Here is a 24,717-nt window from a genome sequence, read left to right as displayed (position 1 = left end):
AGGAAGGAGAAGCAGGCTGTCCAGATGAGACCTGATAGGCTGTGATCATATGGTGGGGGAGGAGGTCCTCTTCTGGTATAGGTCTAGGGGAGGGGGATAGGGCAAAAGAGGGAGGGGAAATGGGAAGATAAAAGTGAGGGAATAACAATCAGGAGATAAACTGAATAAATTATGTAAAAAAACTGAACAAAATCCTTCTGTGGAATGCTTATTGGGAAAATGTTTTTTTGTACACTAAGCCACCTGGGTCGAAACATTTTGTTACAGAAATCCAAATATTTAATAAAGCTGAAAAGATGCATGCTGATGACCTTATTTCTTGCTCACCCTAAAATAATCCCACAACATCCACACAAATAACCTCATGAATTCAAGGCAAGTCTTCCTGAAGTATCCCGAGATACCATGACAGCTGTTCATATGCATGCACAGAGAGGTGGGGTGGGGTGAGGGAGGCTAATGTAGGTTTTGGTAGTATACTCATCCTAGCTTCCTCTAATTTATTTAATTTTATTTGACATATTATTTCCCTTGAATAAAAAATTATATGACTAAAACTAAGCTTGAAAATAATTGGAATAATAAAATATTACTTTCTCAAATGATGACATTGCCCTTTAAGTATAAATCGGTTCTTTCTTTGGAGTGATATTCTTAGTGAAACTTTTTTCCTTTCTATTTTTTTCTGTATATAGCTCCAGTATTATTTTTGAGATATGTATGTCTTACCAGTCAAGATTCTATTTGTCCCATTTCAAAAAACCCTAAATGACTATTATGATAACCAGTGTCAGGTGGTGTGAGGGATGGGTCAAAGAACTACATAAAAATATAGTACACATTATTAGAAAATACACAATTTAGGACAACATGGATAATACTGCATCTGTAGTAAGTTTAAAGCTAAAAAGATTGGTTAAGTGTTGGCAAAAATGAAGTGTCCCAAACACATCTGGTAAAAATAGAAAATAGAACAAGTGTTTTAGAAAATGATTTGTCAATTTCTTTCAAAGTTAAGCACACCCTACTCTTTGATGCAGCCTTCTATGTCTAAGTATTTATTCAAAAGAATTCAAGTATTTGTGATGAATTTGTTTGTAAAATAGAAACAATTTGAATGCAAACAAGGGGTAAATGGATCAATAAATCACTGTCCACTCTGGGCTACAGGAGATTATCTAAAAAAAAATCCAAAGCAAAACCTCAACTAACCAAATAAAAACTCAGAAAAGCATTTGTTGTGATAAAAGGTCTTTTAAAGTATTTAGTTATTCATGATAATTGCTGTCTTACTTTACTTTTTTGCTTAACTCTAATTCTTCACTGTGCCATAAATTTTGTTATGCTATATCTTTCTTGTTTATGGTACAGGGAAAGTATGTAGTAAGTAATGAGGAGGGAAGGAAAGATGGCTGCAGAAGCTTCCATCCCTCTAAGCGCTTTCCTATTGGTTGGAGCTATATCCCTGCTCATGATCCACAGTTTTATCATCAACTCAGCCTATGTTCCATAGTGGTTTGGCTGCCCACTTGTCTGTGCCTTTGAATTTTACACACTGGTTCCAGAGAGTTGCCCATCTTTCTCTGTATGATAAAGGCTACAAGACACAAACCTTGAATTTTGAAGAGTCCTTTCTAAGTTTCTTTCTTTCTTTTTCTTTCTTGTACATTGAAAAAGCAATTACATTACAAAAGAATAAAATTTGTAGAGGAGAGACTGGCAAGGCTCCAGGTCTCACACTAGCCAAGCCTGGATGACTTGGCAGGTTAGAGGAGTTAGGCTTGGCCAGGGGATACTGCCATTAGCTCACTTCCCCTATTTATAGATGGTAGCATGTAAGGACATTTGGATGACAAACATTATTTCAACTTCAATAAATATTGCTGCTTTTAGACTTGTGAAATTCTGCCATCGCTGTCATGAAACATCAATGAAAATGAATAGCCAGTGAAAATATGTATAATGCTTGATTTTGTTCTTTAAAGCCGTTATGTATCAATTTCCTCCAGAACTAAAACCTTACATCTTGGAGGAAATTTTGTAAGACACAAGATGTTAGATGGTGAAACAACAGTGCGTTCTAGGGGAAGCTCATAAAGATTCTGCTTGATAGAAACGAGACAAAAGAACTGGATATTCTAAGGCAGTGTTTCGCAGCCTTCATAACACTTTGACTCTTTAATACAGTGACTCATGTGTACAGCGACCCTATCCATTAGGTTATTTTTCTTGACACTTAATACATGTAATTTTGTTACTTTTATGAATCATAATGTAAATATTTGTGTTTTCCAATGGTCTTAGGTAACCTCTATGAAAGGGTCATTCCACCCACACCCACAAAGGGGTCATAACCCACAGGATGAAAACTTCTGTTCTAAGGGAAAATGAAACATATCCTGCTGGGAGCTCATCAAGCTCAAGAAATAAACAACTTAATAGCTTCAGGAAGTCCCTGAAATTGATCAAATTCACTAGGATCCTCTCTCCCCAAGTGTATATAAGGAAGGTGTAAGCCTTGCTGAGAGACAATCTCAGACAAGCTGAGATGCCTAGAAGAGGCTCAGACCAATAAAGTTGTCTAACAAAACAAACCAAATGATCTACTTGATGAAACAAAGACCAGTTAAGCTCTCTGAAGGAGTCTCAGAACTGAGATGAAAGAACACCCTCAATCCTGTTGAGCCTCCTGCAAGTAAAGACCAGTTATTCCCTCTGGAAACATCTCAGAACGATTGACCTACCTGGAAAGAACACTCTCAAACCCATTGAGCCTCTTGCAAGTCATTCAGTGCACATCAGGATTCCAGCTTTTATGAACTCCTACCCACTGTGTAGTAGGCTTATAGTGATGGAGCTGTCTTTGAGGAATTTCTTCTTGTGAGCAACCCCTAACCCATATCCCTGTAAGTGACCCCAATAAAACTGGTTCACCAAGTTGGACTTTGGTGGTATCTATACTTTGATCTTTTATTGGTTCTCTGGGATGAGTATGTGTTTTTTTCACATCACCTTGGGAATATTTTCACACAAGAAAGGGCTGGTTTCTTAACCAAGTGTATGGGAGGCACAGGGAGGCCTCTGTGAGTTTGAGGCCAGCCTGGTCTACAGCACAAGTTCCAGGACAGCCAGAGCTGTTACACAGAGAAACCCTGTCTCAAAAAACAAAACAAAACAAAAGAGAAATCTAATAAGTCATGTTCCTTAACCCACTACTAAGTACATAAAAATAAAACTGTTGTGATCTATAGAAGGCAAGATAGCTGGCTAATAATATGAAAATAATACTTAAAGCATTTTCTACTTTATAGGAAGGAAAAGCATTTAGAAGAAAACTATTAATAAAGCTAGCATATAGATATCTAATTCAAGACTAATAAAATTAGTAAAATCACCAACAGACTAAAAAAATCTTGTAAGAAACTCACAATTCATGTGGCCACCTGACATTGTCACTAGAGTTGACATAAAACATTAATGATCTTTATTCCCTCTGTCCTATGTATTTTTATAGTCTCTGGGCCCCTGACCCAAATCTTTGAAGGTTCCCTTGTGTCTGGATTTATCGACTCTTGCAAAGAAATGCCTGAGGGCCACCATCTAACTAGTCACCAGTCAGTCAGTCTTAGCATTTCAAAGTGAGTTGAGACACAGCTGGGAACAACCATCCCTACTCAAGATAGGATGATATGGCTTAAGAAGAAGGTTTCCAATGTCATTCAGGACAAATTCAAATATGGTCTTTCTAAAGCAGTGCTAGAAGGACACATTTATTGAGGGATGTAGGTCATGTCACAGAAAGTAGAAATCACCATCTAGCCACTTAGTTTTATATTCTTTGGGGAGAAATATTGCATATAGAATTCAGAAAACTAGGCTAAAATTATAATTTAAAGATTTTTTGTTTTTAACCTATATTCTCTCTCTCTCTCTCTCTCTCTCTCTCTCTCTCTCTCTCTCTCTCTCCTCTCCTCTCCTCTCCTTTCACAGGTTTTTGTTGTTTCTTTTTTATACTTTCCTTCTGCCTCTTCTTCCACTTATACATCTTCATGTCTCAACTCTCTTTTTTCTCTTTCTTTCTTTCTTTCTTTCTTTCTTTCTTCTCATCTGTGTGGTTCAGGCTGGGCTCAAACATGTGATTTGCCCCACTTTGTTCTACTGTGTACAGAAATTATAGACATGGTCTACCGTGGCAGCCAAGCCTGTATGTCTTTATTGAAGGTGAAAGTCTAGCAATACAGTTAAAGATCAGTCACACAAACGTAGGAGCCCAAAGCTAAGAACAAAGTTAATGTTCATTTTTATTTAGACAAATTCCTTTCTAAAGAAAAGAAAATGCCAAAATTGTCTCATGAGTTCTTGTAGCATATGGTATCACCTGGGAAATTTATGATTTTGCCATCTCTACTCATTACAGAGAAAATAAACTTGATGGTGTGTAATAGGAAATGAAATTAAATTTTTCTTTCACCTTGAATTTCAGCTGAGTTTCAGATTTGGTTAATACACATGTCATCATATGCTTCTTGTGGCTTAACACTACAATCTGGATAATTTATGTTGGAAATCAATTTTCTTTGGCTTGTGATTCCAGATGCTGGGAAGGGCACAGATACAACGCTGGCCCTTATTCAATATCAGCTAAGGATCTTTTGTCTACAGCTTAACATAGCAAATGGAGTTTCATGGTGGAATAGAGCAAGGCCAGGCTCTTGCTCTTCATCTAAAGCTAATCATGCTATCATGAGGGCACTATATTGGTGACATTACCTGATCCTAATTACTCCCCCAAAAATCCATCTTCAAATAATATTATCATATGACATTGAGAACTGATTTTCCAACAGATAACCTCTAGAAGGCTGTTTTATATCAATTTCATCTTAATTGAGATATTCCCTCTTGAGGGAGGCTCAATGAGACTTGGGCAATAAAAGAAATTTACAAGTTCAGAAAGTAAGCAAGACTTAATTTCATAAAGCTTCTGATCCTTACAGGATTCACAGAGCCCTTCCCCAGGCTATATGAGTAGAAACAATTCCTGGGGAAAGGGGACTTTGAGACAGGTAGAGCCACCTGCAAGTCATGCAGCATATGAGATGCAGAGATCCAGCTTTTGCTCAGGCTGTGGCGGGCTTTTCAGTGATGTACATACCTTTGAGTTATTCATCCTTTTGTATGTAACCCATCAGCCATACTAGACAAGAAACCCTAATAAAGTCACTGGTTCACTAAGCTAGACTTTGGTGGAATTGATTACTTAGCCTGCTGTTCCTGTCCTGTCTGGGTGACTAGATATTTATTCACACCTCTCCAGGAGAAGTCACACAATGTAGACAAACATACATAACATAGCGACATATTAACTCGTCCCTCATACAAAGAGCTAGCTGGTTGGCAGACAGATCTAGAACTTGCTATCAAGTGAAGAACTATCCAGTGACCACCATCACCTTTAGAAATCAGTAGGAAGTTTCTATGGAATGAAAGTTTAAGAGCTGAGGAATCTTTGGTTTTTCTCTTCCCTTTATAGGCTTGGGAAGGCTATATGGTTGTTTGTGTAATTTCCCAGTCTTACATAGGTCTGAATCAGTGGAGTTGCAAGAGAATCGGATGTTCAGATTGGAGCTCCTCCAAAGAGTTAGGACCTTCCAAAGGAGGTGGAAGTCAGCTTCAGACATGGCCTAGACTCTGTATCCTCAAGGATGAGCCTTGGTGAAAAGACTCTGCAAGAGTCTGACATACATCTCCAGGAATGGGGAAGTACCATTTCTAGAAGTGGCTCCCTGATTTTGCTGGGGAAGTTGTATTTGACTGAAATAGACATGGAAAATGTGCTTTCGTGTGAAAATAATTCAGTTGGGTTTTGGGGTTCTTGCCCCTCCCCAATGAATGAGAATATCTCCTGTATGTTTGAAGACTTGGACTTCAGTCGGTAGCTGTTTAGGTAGGTTTAGGAGGTACAGCCTTATCAGAGGAAATATGTCACTAGGGGTGGGCTTTGAGGTTTCAAAGCCACCATACCATTCCCAGTTTGTTCTCTCTGCATCATGTTTGTGGTTTAAGATGTGACATGAACTCTGTTGTCTGTTTTGGGATCACGTTGCCCCAGCTGGGCTCCCTTGTATGGCCTCAGTGGAAGAGGATGTACTTAGTCCTGATGAGACTTGTGCCAGGCTGGATTGGTGGGAGAGGCTACCGCTTTCTGAGGGGAAGCAGAAGGGGGAAAAGGGAAAGAGGGTGGGAGTGTGGGACTGGGAGAAGAGGAGGGAGGGGTCACAATCGGGATGTAAAGTGAACGAATAAATTAATTAATAAGAAAAAAAAAAAGATGTGAGCTCTCAGCTTGCTCCTCCAGCTGCCGTGCCTTCCTGCTGCCATGTTCTCCTACTATGATGGTGATTAACTCTTACCCTCTGGAAGCATAAGACCAACTAAATTCTCCGATAAGGTACCCTTGTCATGGTTCTTTACTATAGCCATAGAAAAGTACAGTGCATCTTCAAATCCAGTATTGCACATGGTTGGAGATGTAGGAAAGCTGAGAAACATCTGGAATCCTGGGGGTGGAGGATTTTTAGCATACCCTGAATTTGTACCACCCTCTGCTCACCTTGGAACCTCAGAAAAATAAAGGAACAGGAATGTACACACAGATCCCACTTTGAATGAAGTTGATGGAAATTTCATATCTAAATATGGCCAGATCCAGGGGCTAGCATTAAGGAGGAAGAGATGTGTTTAAGTGTGTCGGCTCTGAGGGGAAATGTTTCCCCAATGCAAATGTTGCAGCTCTTCACAGAAAGGTATCCTGTCAGTGGGGAACCAAGGAATACCACAAAGTCACACCACATGATAAACTTCACACAGAGATTTATTGGGAAAGACACAAGATGGTGGCAACCTCTTCTCAGGAGAGAAGCAGACAAACTGAGAGCAAGGTGGGTTTTATATTGGGTTTCCTGGGGGCAGAGTTTTCCAGGGTGGAGATTTCTAGGGTGCAGATTGGTGAGATTTCAAATCCTGAGCTTGGGACCAGCCCATGGATTGGTGAGTTTTCAAACCCAGACGTGAGCTCAGACCACATACCTTTCCAGCACAGAAACCTGTGTTCTCTGCAGTATCCTGATTAAACACTTGGATTGTCACTGAGCTTGCAGGCACTGACTTCTGAGGGAAAAATGCAAAGGCTTGGGCATCAAGGCAATATTCTGATGCTAGAAATTAATGAAAGACCATGCTTTGACCTTTGAATTAATTTCAATACAAAGAAAGCCCTCTACTTATAAGAAGGAGCAAGCAAACACTGAGAAACATCACACCCATGTAAGGACTGGTGTTTTACAGGTCATGAGGTAAAATATATGTCACAGTTTTGGCCAATGTGGGTTTTCTGCTTACAATGTGTCTCTCATCCCTGTGACTAACCATTCCGAGAGTCACTGAAGTGAGGGTGTAGCAGAGATTGTGTCACTTCTGTCTCACAAACCCTTGCTTCAGTGCTTTACCTCCCCAGCTTCACACACTAGGCTTCATTCCAAACAGAAGTGTTGGCCAGTCTGGTGTCTGAGTGCAGGATGGCTGAACTTTGTGGCTAGGTGGGAAATGTTCTTTATAACAAACAGACTCTAGGCTATACTCCACTTCATACTTAAGGGGAAAAAAAAAAGCCCATGTTTTTCTTGCCCCGGAATGCAATGTTCATTAAATAAGAAGTAGGTATGGATAAACCCTTTGTAATGAATGAAGTTTCTTCATTGTTAAGCAAAGCATAATCATAGACATCATGTGAACACCTACTATAATCCAGGCACTGCTAGGTACTTTATAAGCAGAACTATATTTGGTTCACATAGTTCTGTTTATATTATAGTCCTGTTTTAGCTGAGAAAAGTAGGGCTCAGCAAGAATAAATAATCTGTCTAAATCAAATAGGAAGAAAAGAGAGTAATTGGATAAACACAGCTTTCTTACAGGCCTACTATTTCTGCATTGTGAACAACATCTTGGTAATTTGTTTTCATCATAAAAACAAAATTGCCAAGAGTTTAGCAGCTGTAAACAATCGATGAATGGACATTCGTGCAATGCTTTAGAATAAAGGGTCATATGTCCCACACTAGGTGGATTACTAACAATACTATGCCAATATTCTTATTCATATTTTAGCTTCTCATTTTATGATTTAGTGAAATTCATTTCCTCAATAGGAGTTTGCTCATAATTTTTGACTCTTGCTCACATAAAGTACTTCATTTCTTCACCCTAAAGAGTTTAGCAGACTGACTGCTCTCGTAGAGGACCTGAGTTCAGTTCACAACCACCTGCAACTTCAGTTCCAGGAAATCCAACACCCTCTTCTGCTTCCACAGGCTACTATACAAGCACAGCACACATAAACACATGCAGGCACACTCAGTTACATAAAAATAATAAATAAGTCTTTAAAGACTGCAATGCATGAACTTGATATGAATTTGCAATTTTTGTGCACAGCACTGAAATTTTTAATTATCAAATAGTGGATGTATTCCCCTAAAGCACCTTGCCAAGTAATAGTATGTTTAAACTTTTAGGTCTGCAAGAAACTGGCAGCTCTGTAAATTACGATTTAATACCTTTACAAGAAGAGACCCTATCTAGAGCTTCTAGAAATTAGAAATGTGATAAAGTCAATAATCATACACATGAAACAATAAGGTATAGTAGTTCCCTGTATACTATGAGTGGTAGCTGAGCATATCAAGCCTATATGTCAGCCCTGTGCAAATTATAATGTTAGGAATGTAAGATTAGACCATTTATCAAAGGCAGAAGAAGAAGAAGAAGAAGAAGAAGAAGAAGAAGAAGAAGAAGAAGAAGAAGAAGAAGAAGAAGAGGAGGAGGAGGAGGAGGAGGAGGAGGAGGAGGAAAAGGAAGTGGAGGAGGAGAAACTATCTTAAGAAATACAATATTAAGCCAGTTATGGTGGCACAAACCTGTAATCCCAGCACTCAAGAGGCAGAGGCAGGAGGATCTCTGTGAGTTTGAGGCCAGCCTGGTCTACAAAGTGAGTCCAGGACAGCCAAGGCTACACAGAGAAACCCTGTCTTGAAAAACCAAAACTCAAAACCAAGAGCAAAAACAACCACACACACACAAACAAAATACACTATTACTTCCACATAGTTAATTAGTTGGTATCTTTTCAGGAAACCAGAGTCTTTTTCTATAGGTGGTGATTAGACAAGTCCAAAGTACATTTAGTCTTTGCTTTTCCAGAAACATTATTTATATGTTGAGATATATACTTGGTAGAAACAGCCTTCTTCTTGTGCCTTCTTATTAGTTAAAGCAAAGTCAAGAACTGTGAGAAAGAAAACTGGGAGGCAAAGAGTGGTTGGACATCGCTCAGAGCAGTCAGAGGAGTTTCTAGCAGACTAGGGTGTGATGAACCTTCTGATACAGATGAAAGAAATGGCGTAGAAAGTCCTTTGAATTCAAACCATTCTCTGTGGTACTTCTAATTTGTATCACTCTTCCAGAATCTTTTACAAGCATTTACATGCAATTAAGATAAGTGGATGATTAATTTTACAGAACTGAATTCTTGAAAGATGGAAAAACAAACATGGCAAAAAGCAAAAATTAACCGAAGGTCCCCTGCTGCTTCATTGGCAATCAGTTTCTTGGCCAGTTTCGGTCATTATTTTTTGTAGCTCCTAAAACCTGAAGTCACACTCAGATTGTGTGGGTGTTTGAGGATGTCACGTGCTGTTTAAAGTTCTTTAACTTTACGACCAAACTTCCTGTGTAGAGGTTAAATGGGGTGAGAAAGTTATACGGTCTTTGTGTGCAGTCAGTGTTACAATAAACATGGGAATAATTTTTCCACTAGAATGAAATAACACAAACTTCAAGTGCACAAAGCCTTGGTGCATGTTTATTCACTGGCAACCTCATTGTGAGTTGCTGTCCCATATTGATGCAAAAATTTTACAGTAACCCAATATCACAAGGACTGGGGTTTTACAAAGATAACAATATCAGCTTGACTTGTGTTCAAGGCACTACAGATTAGTCATCAGACAAAGAAACCCTGCCTGTGTTGAACAGGATGATCTCAGGAGCCTAGAAGTCTCCTCTATCTGCCATACTCTTTTAGTTTTCTGTTTCTCTGTTATTTCTTTGGTCAAAAAACCACTGCCTCTCAATGACTCAGAGATGCCACAAAATCTCCCCTGTGTCACAGAGACATCCGATCATCTTACATGTAAGTCCTCTGTCAAATCACATTCTCCAATAATGGCTGCTACGTGCGCTCACATCTCAGCAAACCTTGATCTGCCCTTTACACCATGGCACCGCTCTCTTCTCCAATGACTAGACCTTTGTACTGACCTAGGCCTGTAGAGTATGTCAGAGAGGCTATGGGACACTTTGGGTTAGATTACAAAAATAAGTAAATAAATAATAAATAAATAAATATTAAAACAAAACAAAAATAATAAAAAACAATAGTACAACATACTCCATGCCCTCTTGAACAGCTCAGGCCATCATTGGAGAAGGCCACTGAGCCCACGTAGAGAGACAACAAAGAAACCCTCTGCAGATACAGTGCAGTCCAGGCCAATATACAGCTTTTTCCCTTTATGTATGAGTCGTGAAGCCTCTAGTTGATTGCACTTTGAGGTGCTGAGTCTCCTCTGGTGGGCCAGTCCCCTCACTTGGAAGAAGCCAAAACAACTGCTGTCTACTGGTCCTTCACAACTTCTTCTAGCGTGGAATCTGTCTGTTTCATGAGAGGGTTTTGTGCCACTTGCCTTGACGATATTTGTTGTGAAGCCATAATTGAGCAGCATCCTTTGTATTTTTACATGCGACATCACAGGTCAAATTAGCACATTTGGAAGAGAGAACACATATATCTCATCCTAAAAGACTGAAAGAAGATCCTAAGTAAAGGCATTAACTCCATTTGTGTGGGCTTGGTCATCCCATCTCACTGACAACTCATGGGTCTCCATTTCTTCTTGTGTGACTTCAGTTTCTGTGTTAGTGGCTACCTCTCTGGGTATACAGTGAGAGGAAGCACCCCAACCTTGCTATGAGGCAGTTGATTCTCTGATCTTGGGTACTTGTCCTGCCCTCCTTCCAAGAATGGAATGAGAAGGGAGCAAAGGGGAAAAAAGGGAATTTCCTTTGCCAGGACGAACTGGATTAAATGGGAAAATAAATATATGAATAGGAAAGTAAAAACTCTGAGCGTCCTCATAGGCAGCAGCATGCCAGCTGAGGTGAACTGGGCTAGAGGGCTGTGCACTCAGCAGACTTCAAGTGCCAGCTGAGATATTGGTTGCAAGTGTCATAGCTCAACAGCTCTTGGAGGGTTTTGGGGTGCCAATCTAACTCAATCCCTTGCAAAGAAAGACTGCAGGATTAAGGTCACTGGAAGAAATCATCATTATGTTGGAATTTTTAGGTTGCTCATTTTCCTTGGTGAATTCTCCAGGACTAACACATTTCTACCGTGGTACAAGGGGGCAGTCCTATGTAGTTTTTATTGTTAGGGCAACACAATCTTTGCCTTCTCTGGGCTGCAGCCTGTTTCCTGCCCCATCGCTCTTGGAGAAATTCCTGTCAATTTTCATCTAGCAGGGCTTTTCCCACTTCATTACTGGGCACTCCACTGACAGCTTGGCCTTAGAGGCAGGCTGTCAAATGGTAACTAACTACCAGCTTCTCGCCCTCGGGGCTTGAGCCCCAGGGAAGTATCCAGAAGGCTCTCTACTAGGGTCTTCACTCTTGGGCTAGTAGGAAGGAAGCTCCATACATATCAAGGGGCCCTTCCTATCCTTAATATAAACAGACAGTGGTTATTCTAGTCTCTATGCTGCTGCAATAAAACATGAAGATCAAAAGCAACGTAGGGGATGAAAGTGTTTATTTCACTTACATTCCCAAGTCATAGTTCATCATTGAAGGCAGCCAGGACAGGAATTCAAGCAGAGACTTGAGGCCGAATCCATGGAAGAAACACTGCTTGCTTGCTCACAGGTTCATGTTTTGCTAGGTTTCTTTTCCTTTTTCTTTTTTCCTGTGACAGGGTTTCTCTGTGTAGGCTTGGCTGTCTTGGACTTGCTTTGTAGACCAGGCTGGCCTTGAACTCGTAGTGATCTACCCAGCTCTGCCTCCCTAAGTGCTTGCTAGCTTTCTACCTACCCAGGGAACAGTGCTGACTACAGAGTGCTGGGCCCTCCTACATCAATTAACACAGGCTAATTTGATCTACATAATCCCCCAATTTAGACTTCCTTCTTGAGAAGGTGATGCCTGGCTGTGTCAAGTTGACAGTTAAAACTATTAGAGCACTGGTAGAGTGTTAAGTCGACCCTATTTCCTTTTTTTCTGGAACAAGGTAGTCCATCAAGATCTCTTAGTAAGTCCAGCTAACAGGCCATATATTGTCTTATTATGTTATAGAATTCCTTTAAAAGAAAACAAGAAAACAAACAAAACCAAACATAAAACACACAGCAAAAACAGAGAAAAACAAAGGGAAAGAGGCTTAGTCAATATTCACACACACACACACACACACACACACACACACACACACACACACTGATTCAGGCTGCTAAATTAGTAGTCCAGTATTGTAAAAGCACTGGAGAACCAATACAATGCATGAGGATTAGATCCCCAGATTTCTCGACACTTTTCTCATATCTAATAACTTCACACTATGCTTCTGTATGGACTATTTTCTACTATGGGTCTTTTTTGCCCAGTGCTCAGGATATTGTGTAGACACTTTCCACCTATGACTTTTTTCATGTACAGTTTCTAAATACATTAAGTGTTTAATCTTAATAGTGATGAATTAGAAGAGAGGAAGAAGTTGCTGTGAAATAGCTGTGGCTACAAAAGCCAACTGACTGATCAAAACTTCAGAAGTATGGAGAGGGAGAGGGAGGGAAGGAAGGAGGGAGGGAGGGAGGGAGAGAGGGAGAGAGAGAGAGAGAGAGAGAGAGAGAGAGAGAGATGATAGACAAGCAAGTATTTATGATCATATTCTTTTATTCTTATTAGTCCACAGGAATGTCAGTATCACTCTATTTATTCTAGTTCATCTCCATTTTGTTTTCTTTTCCTTTTTTGTCTCCTACTTCTTCCTTCATTTCCTGTCTCCTACCTTTCCTTCTTCTAAATAACTCTTGGATATAACTATTATGAGCTGAAATGGCAATTCACTAGTTCAAAAGTATTGATTTGAATACTACCAGTTCACCAGATTTCTTCTTTCATAAATATTTCCCTAGATAACATATAAATAATTGTATGAGAAAATGATAGTGTTAAAACAGTTTTGTTGGCACCAACCATAACTAGGATTGTGAATCGGCTGGATTTTGTTAAGCTGTGCTTGCCTGCTATCTTTTTCATAACATCTCCCACAATACCTCATGGTAAATGACCACCTGAAATACATTCTAAGAACAGCAAGTTGAGTCATTGGCCTATCTGGTTTTCTCACAAATTAATCCCATTGTTATTGCACTCTGGACAATCTTACCCTCAGAAGTCCTTTGAGATTTCTGATGAAACTCATTCTATAATTTTAGCACACAATTAGTCCTTGAACTCATTGAAATGGTGCTCTCGTATTTCTATATATTGTCAAGTGTCAAACTAGTCTGTTTCAGGAATTAAAAAGAAATCCTTTCTAAATTGGACTATATGTCATTATGAATGTGCAATAAAGAAATATTTTGACATATTTCTTTAAGAGCTGATCATCATCCTGGGGAGGTGGCACAGATGCTATCAAGGGGAGGATGTGCATGCTGTAGAAAGGTCTTGCTGCTAATCAGCCAGCTTGACACTGTACTTGAACGAAGCACAAGCAAGAGCTATGAAATCATTTTTGAGAAAATTCAAACCAGCCGTATCAGATGGGGAACAGAGGTAAAGATGGCACTCAGGTAGTTTTTTTTTTAATTTTTAAAAATTTTTTTATTAATTTGTTCTTGTTATATCTCAATGGTTATCCCATCCCTTGTATCCTCCCATTCTTCCCTGCCTCCCATTTTCCCCTTATTCCCCTCCCCTATGACTGTTCCTGAGGAGGATTTCCTCCCCCTGTATATGCTCATGGGGTATCAAGTCTCTTCTTGGTAACCTGCTATCCTTCCTCTGAGTGCCACCAGGCCTCCCCCTCCAGGGGGCATGGTCAAATGTGAGGCACCAGAGTTCATGTGAAAGTCATACCCCACTCTCCACTCAACTGTGGAGAATATTCTGCCCATTGGCTAGATCTGGGTAGGGGTTTAAAGTTTACCGCCTGTATTGTCCTTGGCTGGTGCCTTAGTTTGAGCGGGACCCCTGGGCCCAAATCTGCCTATCATAATGTTCTACTTGTAGGTTTCTAGGACCCTCTGAATCCTTCTACTTTGCTATTCAAGTAGTCTTAAAAGAAGTAAAACTTGTCACAAAAACCATTCTGCTGTGCTTCCAGCTATTGCAAATAATACTGTGCACGGGATTGAGTCACCTGAGGCAATTCTGTGGCTCAGCCACAGCCTGAGGACAATCATAGCTCACTTGTGGGGAAACTGGGTTATGATGTAATTGTGATCAGAGCCCAGTCTCTGCCCCAGGGACTCAGTAAAGACCCTGACAGTTTGGGTTAGCCTACTTCCACATTTAATGACTATTCCTTCTACCTTGAAAATGTATGTGTTTGTCATTGAGAATATTTCAAACAGTCTTTAGAAGAGAATGTTTCATGCTTAAAAACCTATGTGAGCTGCATTTATCCTGCCTGGTTTTTACATGGAAGTCTTCTACTTTATCAACAAATGAGCTCAGAGCCCTTAGGGACAGCTGAAGACAGGATTCAAGTACTCCAATGCTTTCTGCAGAAAAGAAGCTTTTCAGGCAGCGAAGCATTGGCATAAAGGTTTCTTCTGCTACTTCAAAATCGGAGCATTTTCTAGAATGTTGACCTTGGAAAAAATAAGATTGGAATTAAAGATGGTGGGAGGCAAGTGGCAAGAGGAAACAATTTTGTAGTATCTCTTAACTCAAGGATATTACTTAAAAAATATACCTAGTAATTTGACATTAAGACTGTTGTCCAGGTGGAGAGTGGTTGGAATCCATACTGACAGCAGCAACTTGGAGCTCAGGGAAAGAGCAGAAGCCCACAGAGATGCTGCACTTCTCCAGCATCTGACAGAAGGTAGAACGTGCTCACCTACCCATCGAAGCTGAGGTTGATGAAGATATTTTTGACATCTCATTGACTCTAATTTCTTCCAAAACACTCTCAAAACACTTATCAAAAACCATTAGCTGAAAAATACTAAAACATTAAGAGCTGCGATGTAGTAGCAATTTAATTAATTGGTCAAGGCCAATGCCAAAATTGACTTTGAACTGAGGTTTACTAGTGAATGTGTGTGTTTATGCAAAGCTTAAATAATGGCTAAAACATTAAGGACACATGAATGTTTGTATTTATTTTCTTTCTGTTTGAGACTTTTACACATAAATAATGTGTGTTTTGATCAAGTCCATTTTTCACTACCTCCTCTCCATTTCCTCTCTAATCCCCACCACTATTCTCTCCCGATTTCATTTGTTCAATTTTTTAAAAGTAAACCCACTGAAAACCTTTAGTGTTGCAAATATTGTGTGGGTCTGGGGCCATCTAATAGAGCACAGAGAACTTCTCAAGGGCTAAGTCCTTGAAGAAAACTGATTCTTCCTCCCCTGTAGCCATAGTTGCCAGTATCTCCCGAGACAAGGGTTGTATTTCATGATTGTGACTGTCTTCCACACCGGGATTGTGTTTGGCTTGATCGTGTGCAGGCCTTGTGTTTGCTGTCATATACACCATGAATTCACATGTTCAACTGTCCTCTTGTGTTCTGAAAACACTGCTTCACTGTGATCACCCATCGCCTCTGGCTTTTACTATCTTCCTAACTCTTCTTCCTCAACCCCTAAGTCTTGAATAGAGGGTGTGTGGATGTCCCATTCAGGGTTGAATAGCCCATAGTCTTTTATTTTCTTCATCTTGACCAGTTGCTGATCTCTATATTAGTCACCATGTACTGCAAAAGAAAGCGTCTTGGACTAAGGTTGGAAGATAACCTAATGGTATGGGTTTAAGAATAAGTTATTAGGAATTGTATCAATACTATATCCATTTAGCAGTTCTTCCCCTGGTGTCATGTTCTGGCTACCTATGGCTCCTTTGCCTCATGAATGGTGTAAGAGTACTAACGTGTGGATCCAGCCTTACAAACAAGCAGAAGATGTTTGGTTACTCCACACTACATTTCTGCCACTGTTGTACCAGTGTGCATATCTTGCCAGACGTGGTGTTATTTGTGGCTTTCTGGGTTCCCATCCAGATAAAACTGCTGATTACATGCACAGTGCCTTCTAGTTCTTTGGAAGCTAGGTAACAGGGATAAAGTTCCTAGAAAACTTGATTTTTCTGTGTTCTATGATGCAAATACGTGGTGTCTTTAGAAATAGTCTCACCAGAAGCTATGGAGGGTCACCAAGAGGAATGGAAACGGCTGTAATGTTAGGGATGAGTTTCCATTGACAAATTTCCTCCAAAAGAGGCACCCACACTGGAAACTGCTGTCTTATTGTGTATGGTGCCTAGGAGGGGCATTGCCTTCTGTTATAGGCTAACTGTTTAAAATCTTCATATATGTATATGTACAAATTCTATAAAGAGATACTTGTTAGTTCATGGTTATTGTTGCTCTATTCACAATAGGATAATGAAATGTGGTAATTCATACATTGAAATATTACCCAGCTGTTAAGAAAAATGAAGTCATAAAATTTCTATGAATAGAACTGGAAAACAGTATACTGAGGAAAGTCACTTAGATTCAGAAGATAAATATTGCATTGCACACTTTCTTTTTTTATTCAGATGCTGGCTTTGAACCTTTAGATGTATATATGTTTAAACTGGAATATTCACAGAAGGAAGAAACATAATAGGTTATTCCAGGGGTGGTGGTAGGTTGGTGGTGTGAAAAGTTGGGGAGGTGGAAGGTTGGTGGAGGGCCTCAAAAGAGGTTGGCTAGAATCACAAGTGGTATGAAGGGGTAATGGCAAATAACGAGTAAGAAGGATTAACTAGGATGGTAGATGGGAGAGCAGGGTAGAGAAATGAATATGGGGAGAGATAAATAATACTAAAGAGCTTTGAAAACACTATAAAGATGTATGTATTTATAAACTGATGAGTAATCTTTTCAGCTATAAAGTTGTTCAAAGCTCTCTACTGTCATTCATATGATTTTGGAGGAGAGGTATTCTTATCACATTTTGGCATTCTTTTCTGATTGAATGTTAAACATACATTTTCACTCGGCTTTATAAGCTTTGTGTCATTAAAGGTGGACATCTACTCTCATAGGGTATCAAGTCTCTTCTTGGCAACCTGCTGTCCTTCCTCTGAGTGCCACCAGGTCCCCCCCTCCAGGGGACATGGTCAAATGTGAGGCACCAGAGTACGTGAGAAAGTCATATCCCACTCTCCACTCAACTGTGGAGAATATTCTGACCGTTGGCTAGATCTGAGCATATACACGGGGAGGTAATCCCCCTCAGGAACAGTCATAGGGGAGGGGAATAATGGGAAAATGGGAGGGGGAGGAAAGAATGGGAGGATACAAGGGATGGGATAAACATTGAGATGTAACAAGAATAAATTAATAAAAAAAAAAAGGTGGACATCTACTGTCAGGCAGAAGATTAGTGGTGACCATCCTTCTAAGGTTGCCTGCTTCTTGAGTTTTCAAAGATGTCTAGATCCATCTATCCTGAAAAGCTGATGATTTTGCTCTTTTCTTTGACTTCTGAGAGTGCTTTTGGAAGAGGAAAGTATGCAGTGAGGTGTGCACAGCACTGATCTCCATGCTTACATGTGGCAGTTCTCATATTCCACAAACCATGCCCCACCTGTAAAGCTCACTCCTGAAGTTTATTGGCTGCATAGTGAGCAAGAAGAATCTTGATAGAGCCTTTGCCTTTTAGAAGAACTTTCTGATTAAGCAGTGCAGATAGATATTGGTGGCCTCACTAAGAATGGTTTTGAATTGGCTTCTATAATAATTTAATGCTTTGGATTAAAGTTATATTGCAAGAATAAGGAATAGGGGGCTTTTATAGATAGGGTCTTGCTCATTTGCATATTTATCTCTAGTACTTTGTGTATAAACTTTGTGTGTTGCATTTGGCTAACATCCATCTATATCAGCATAACAACACTCAGACAACTTAAATTCCTTTTAGAGATCATCAAGGGATCAACAGTCTGTTTCTAAAATGGACAAACTATTACCAAAGGATAGTTGTTGAACTTGGTGCTTTCCACTTCAGAAGATACATTTACTGTTTTCTGAATATTACAGTGAAGCTATTCTAAATCTTTACATGTGTAGACCAGCAGATAATATGCTCATGTGTCTAAAGTCTTCACTCACATGTGACAACTGGATAATAAAATGTTCAGCTGTTTAAAAGAAAACATTTAGTATGCATTTCAAACACCTTGTTGGACTGTGTCAGGTTTTTAATTTTTCCTGTTCAACTGACTCCACCAGCAGATAAACTTCAATTGTTAATTAAGTCAGCCTTTTCATTCATGTTTATACATTGCCTACTATGTTCAGAGAGATCCTCAGGTATCAAGGAAAACATAGCATTGATATTAAATTTATATTAATTTAATTTATAGTTCACCAAGGAAGGGATTTGTGAACCCAAATAAAACACTTAAGAAAATTAGAAGTTACATTTGAAAACATGTACATAGAATTTCTCTGATTTTAGTGGTGTGAAGGATTTCTCCAAACTGAGAAAATAATGGACAATTTTATGGAGAGCCAAGGTATACATAAAGCCTGGATCTGGACATGAAGAGATGGTGAAAAGAGAAATGCCACACAGAGCACATAACTGATTTCAAACAGAGTTAGCATGGAAAGGTCTTTGGAATCCCAACTCTAATTTTCAACTTTTCTTTAGACCTGCAGTGAAGGTTCTGGAGAAGGACACATCCATCAAATATAGTGGTTTCTGGTCTTTTGAGCAGCTATTTTTCCAATGGTCAATTCTCAGCTCTCATCTATTCAACCTATTAGAAGTGTTTGATTCTAATGGGACCCAGTTTGAAAAGATCTGTTTCTGGGCCTTGTGAGTTGGGTTTCCTTTGACTGTGATTTCAACTTTTCCTCCAGTGTGAAGCTGACTCACTGGGCTGTGATCGATTAGGCTGTTTAAATCTCAGCATACTAGGACATGGAGAATATGTCAAGAGCTTCAATATTCCTCTCTTGGTGCTGGGTGGTGGTGGCTACACTACCTGAAATATTGCCCAGTGCTAGACATATAAAATATCTCTGCTGGTAAAAGAGGCCATTCATGAGGAGTTTCCTTATAGTGAATACTTTGAGTACTTTACCCCAGACTTCAGGTTCCATCCAGTCATCAGCACCAAGAATCCACACTGAGAATCAGAACTCATGTCAGTATTTGGACCAGATCTGCCAGACCATCTTTGAAAACTTGAAGATACTGGATCGTGTGCCTAGTGTCCAGATTCATGATGTACCGGCAGATTTCCTGATATATGACAGGACTAATGAGGCTGATACAGAAGAGTGAGGTCCTGAGGAGAGCTATAGCCGACCAGAGGTACCCAATGGATTCTATGAGAGTGACCATGACAGTGACAGGAAAATGATGTGGAGATTTAAGTGCAGCATTTCTACCTTAAGATGCTTTTGGTCAGAGTATTTTATCAGCGAAAGAAAAGTAACTAAGACACTGCCATTGTATGGCCATTGCTTTGATGTTAACTTTCACCTGATGAGTTTTAATTCTTTCATTTTACTTATTAATATTTTATTATTATAACTTGGTGATAAGAACCATTTTCAGTAAGAGTCTGTAGGCAGATATACAGAGGAGACAGCAGATTTTTGACAACAGTGCAAAAGCAGCTCAGGGCTAGAAGGCTTTTCTTGGCAAAGAGTGCAGGGACGGGTGTTCATTTAAATTTTTATTACTATACTTGTGTATATGTGTGATGCTTGTAATTGTGGGTATGAGCATGTAAAATGATGCTTGTGGAGGTCACAGGACAACCTTCGGGAATCTGTTCTCTTCTTCCACCATGGATTCTGGGGATTAAACTCAGGATGCTAGGTCTACATGACAAGTATTTTTGCCCACTGTGCCACCTCACTAGTACCTGCTGAGACACTCTTAATAATACATAAAACTGGTTATCATCATTTTCATGAGAAAATGAAAATTCAACACAATCCAATAGGACTTTGTACCTAACAGAATGGGCTAAATGAAAGGCCAGCCTGACCAGTTCTTGGTAAGGAACTGGAGTGCCTGAAACTTTCACATGTTGTTGATAGGAGTGTAAAATAGGGGGAAAAAAGACACTAGGAAATAGCCGGGCACTTTCTGGTAAAGTTGTTTATACACCACACCATAGTCCGCCATTTCCATTGCTAGCACACAAGCTTATTCATGCTTCCATGCTCTCCTGACTGCCTTATTTATGACAGCCTCATATTGGAAACAACCAGGTCGATACTGGATGAGTAAAGGATTGAAGCATATCCACACAATGAGACATTATCAGCAATAAAATAAACTATTGATGCACGTGTATTAGTAGGTTATCTAGAGTAGCAAAACTTATAGACTGAATAATTCTCTTGTTCATAGCCATATATGTGTATATATGTATAGGTATATATGGATACAAAGGCCAGGAATCCACAAGTTGCACAGTTCACAAAGTTGGATGTCTTTTTAAAATTTTTTTTATTTAATTAATTTATTCAGATTATTTCTCAGTTGTTATCTCATCCCTTGTATCCTCCTGTTTCTCCCTCCCTCCTGCTTTCACCCTATTCCCCTCCCCTATAGCTGTGACTGAGGGGGACCTCAAGGCTGGATGTCTTAAGTCTTCAGTAGATGCTGGAACACTGAAGACATAGGCTCTAGTGCCAGTGAAAGGATGGACTTGCTAATAAGGTGAGAACAAGCAGATGAAGAGCAAAGTTCCTTCATCCATGTCCTTATATTGCCTTCCAGCAGAAGGGGTGGCTCACATAAAAGATGTTTCTTCCCACCTCAAGATCTAGATTAAAGGAATATGTCTTCCTAACCCAAAGGTCCAGAGTAGAAATGGATCTTCCTGCTTCAAATTAAGCATAAATTCCTCTCATGTGTGCCCTCCATTTCTGGGTTTTAGTTCCAGATGTAATCAAATTTCAACCAAGAATATCAAACAAACCATGTTCAAAATCATTTTGTTAAATGAAAATAAGCAAAGCAAAAATTGGTCATTGTAAGGATCAAATGAGACAAAGTAGACTCATGTATAAGTCAACATGTCAGTCACCATTCACTCTGCATTTCAATTTTTCCTGGCAGCTTTGAAAGAACACAGTGTTGCTTGGCTCGTGACAAGTGTCTATAAAAGGATAAAACTGTGCTTTCTCCTAGAAATTGCAACACGGAGTTTGTCTCCCCCCACCCCCCAGAATGAACAAACTCATCTGCAGGCCCACAACACTGAAATAATTCAGGAGCACACCAAGCCTGGTAAACACCAGATGCTTTATTCAGAAAACTAGGAAGAGCAAATGGTCCTGCCACTTCCTGGTGATTTCTGCACGTTAAGTGCCTCATAAGCATCTTCCCACAGCGACTGCTAGCACTCTGCTCTTCTCGATGCCACCTTTTACCACATCAACTGTCAGACCAGTGAGTATCAGTTGAATCAAGGCTTTCTTGGCAGTATAAGATACTTCAAATCTGTCAACACTGGAGAGTCCTCCCTTCATTAAGTATATGACCTAGAAGGGGTAGTAAGGAAGACAACCTTTATATGTTGGAATGTTAAATCTTGGTCTAAAAGATGCCTAGAATCAGCTGGGTCATACACCAAGACAAGTGAGGTGATGAGTCGCTTTCTGCTTATTTTCCACACAATATCTGTCCTGTCCCATGTCTTCCTTCAGTTCTTGGTTCCACATAGCCTTCTAAAGTAACTTTTTCCATAAGTCAGTGTGCAGTAGCCTCAAGTCATTCTTTATTATCAAAAGCCTTCTTCCTGTGTCACGACTTAGATGATTTTATTTTATTTTATTATTCCTTTTCACAGAAACGCCATCTGTTTGTGGGAAGGGGCTTTTTCTTTAGTTGAATACCCAAGGCATAGAACATGAATAAATACAACTGGTAAGTAAAATTTTGTGGAATAATGAAGTTGTGATAAACTAAGTATTTTAGCATTTAGTTCCATTCACATTATAGGTGAGAAATTGGGCCTATGAGTCTTAGTAAGTGAGCTGTTTCAAGCATAACTGATGACAGCTTCTGTTGTCATTGTGAAGTTCTGACTTTTAGTTCTAGCTGTTGGATATTATCTCTCACTGAGGAGGACTCTTGGGATCACTAATGGGCTAAATCATAGATGCAGACCAGCATGACGTCTACATTCCAAGTGCCCAGGTGGTACTGAATTCTTTAATTTTTTTTGGTCAGATGATTTTTTTCTTTACTCTTATTTCACTATTGACTGTAAACTGTTCAAATTATCTTTGAAATTAAAATGTTTAAAATCATGTCAACAAGTTAACACTGACTTATATACACCAGAAGTGTCTCTTGCGTAAATACTCATGGCATGTACAGAAGGCTAGCTGGAGTCAGTTTTGGCACAAAGACCCTTGTTATATGCAGTCATGAAAACGTGTCTAGAAGTCTGGGCTTCACAGATGAAATGTTATACTAACTTCCTACACAAAGGAAAACAGTGGAAAGAGGAAGTAAAGAAACACTCTGAACATAATACTGAAACATGAAGTGTTTTCTTTTTAACAGACCAGATGGTGGGAAACAAAATGAATACTTAGCATGCACTAGTGGAAACAATGGGAGTTGGAGACCTTGTGGACCATGATGTTGATAACATTCACATGTGCACTCATGAATGCAAAAGACAGGTGGTAGATAAGTGAATTGATAGACATTTTTGGTTTTGATATAGGTTTTGAAAGGCTGAATAACATAAAAGTAAGCACGTACAGATACAAATATGTTTTTCTGCTTATAAAAACACTTTTATTCATGCATAAATATAACAGGCATAGTATATGTTAATAAAAAGTTAATAATGAATAATATCCAGCTATGAATGCTGTTAGCCACAATGGCTGGCTTATAAAAATCCTCACATGCATTAGCGCCATTAACATCATGGGAATAACGTAACTAAGAGAATAAAAGATAATTATTAGGTAAAATATGATGAGAGGAGGTGTGTCTTAGCAGCAAGATTAAAAAGTCAAGTTCTCAGCTGGGCGGTGGTGTTGCATGCCTTTAATCTCAGCACTCGGGAGGCAGAGGCAGCTGGATCGCTGTGAATTTGAGGCCAGCCTGGTCTACAAAGCGAGTCCAGAGCAGCCAAGGCTACACAGAGAAACCATGTCTCAAAAACCAAAACCAAAACAAACAAACAAAAAAAGTCAAGTTCTCTTTTTACAGAAATACTCTGAAGAACAGTTTACTGCAATGTTCACCAGGCACTAATGTCATATAAAGTAGCCCATATGTGTCATCTTGGAATAGAACACAGGGATGAGAGGTAATCATTACAGAGCCCACTCCAGTCTTTGATCAAAAGTTGGACGAAAAAAGCACAAGTCAAGTATGAAGTCCATATCATTTGGAAAAAGAGAACCAGGTGACACAAAAATTCCAGAGGAGGGCAGCAAAGCTAAGACAGTGGAAATGACTCAGGCAGAAAGAATAAAGAACCCAGTTTAACAAACCTGAAGGTTTCTGGGCTGGAGGATCCCTTGTTGTTATTTGGCTTGCTAGAATAAGGAAACACGGAATTACACACAATTACAAGCTTCCCTTGGGATTTACCTTCATTTGAAATGTATTACAAGGCATAGAGATGTGGCATCTGACTTTACGGAGAAGTGATGCTTAGCCTCAAGTGCCTGTACCTGGACATTTCTTTATAAATTAAAGCAGATTGGGAGTTGCATCCAGGATTTTGTTGTTGATGTTTGTATTTTCATAAGGGAATGGCATGAAGTTATGGCTGGCAAACCAAAATGTGTGTCTTTTGGAATATACTCATGGGAAAGCATAATAGTTAGGGGTAATTTTATACTGGTAAATAGAAGAAGTTTAAGAATAATTTGGCCTAATAAGATATTTAATGTATGTTCTTATTTGTAGGAAGAGACAGGTTGAGATGGGGAATAAAATGAGGGCAAGAGAGAAAGTGGGAGGGGCCATTTAAGTTAGGTCTCCCCTTAAGCAGTAAGCATATTGTCTGAGTGGCGGCATGTTCTCTTTAGAGTTAACTCATGAAGTTTATTTTAGCTAAAAGGCTTTTTTTACCTTCTACCTACAATTTCTACATAGAATATTCTTTGAACAGTAAATGAGTCTATTCTTTAGATGATGTTTGTGTGACACTGTCAAACCATAAATCTTGTGCTATGAAAACAATGGGTGACATAAAGTCTGAACATCTTAACAAAATAAAAGTTCATCAATGTATCTACATTTATACATACTTAACATTGCATATATATAATATATATATATATGTCTTTTATGTATATTTCATCGTTG

At 39.3% G+C, this 24,717-nt stretch overlaps 1 pseudogene; it reads left to right on the top strand.

Annotated features, from left to right (window-relative positions):
- The window catches only part of LOC127198615 (histone deacetylase 3-like), a 69,566-nt pseudogene extending 48,031 nt beyond the window's left edge, over positions 1 to 21,535 (top strand).
- The last annotated feature ends 3,182 nt before the right edge of the window (positions 21,536 to 24,717 follow it).

The sequence above is a fragment of the Acomys russatus genome, chromosome 2 (genome assembly GCF_903995435.1).
Source record: "Acomys russatus chromosome 2, mAcoRus1.1, whole genome shotgun sequence".
NCBI lineage: Eukaryota > Metazoa > Chordata > Mammalia > Rodentia > Muridae > Acomys > Acomys russatus.
This window is presented reverse-complemented; position numbering and strand designations above follow the sequence as displayed.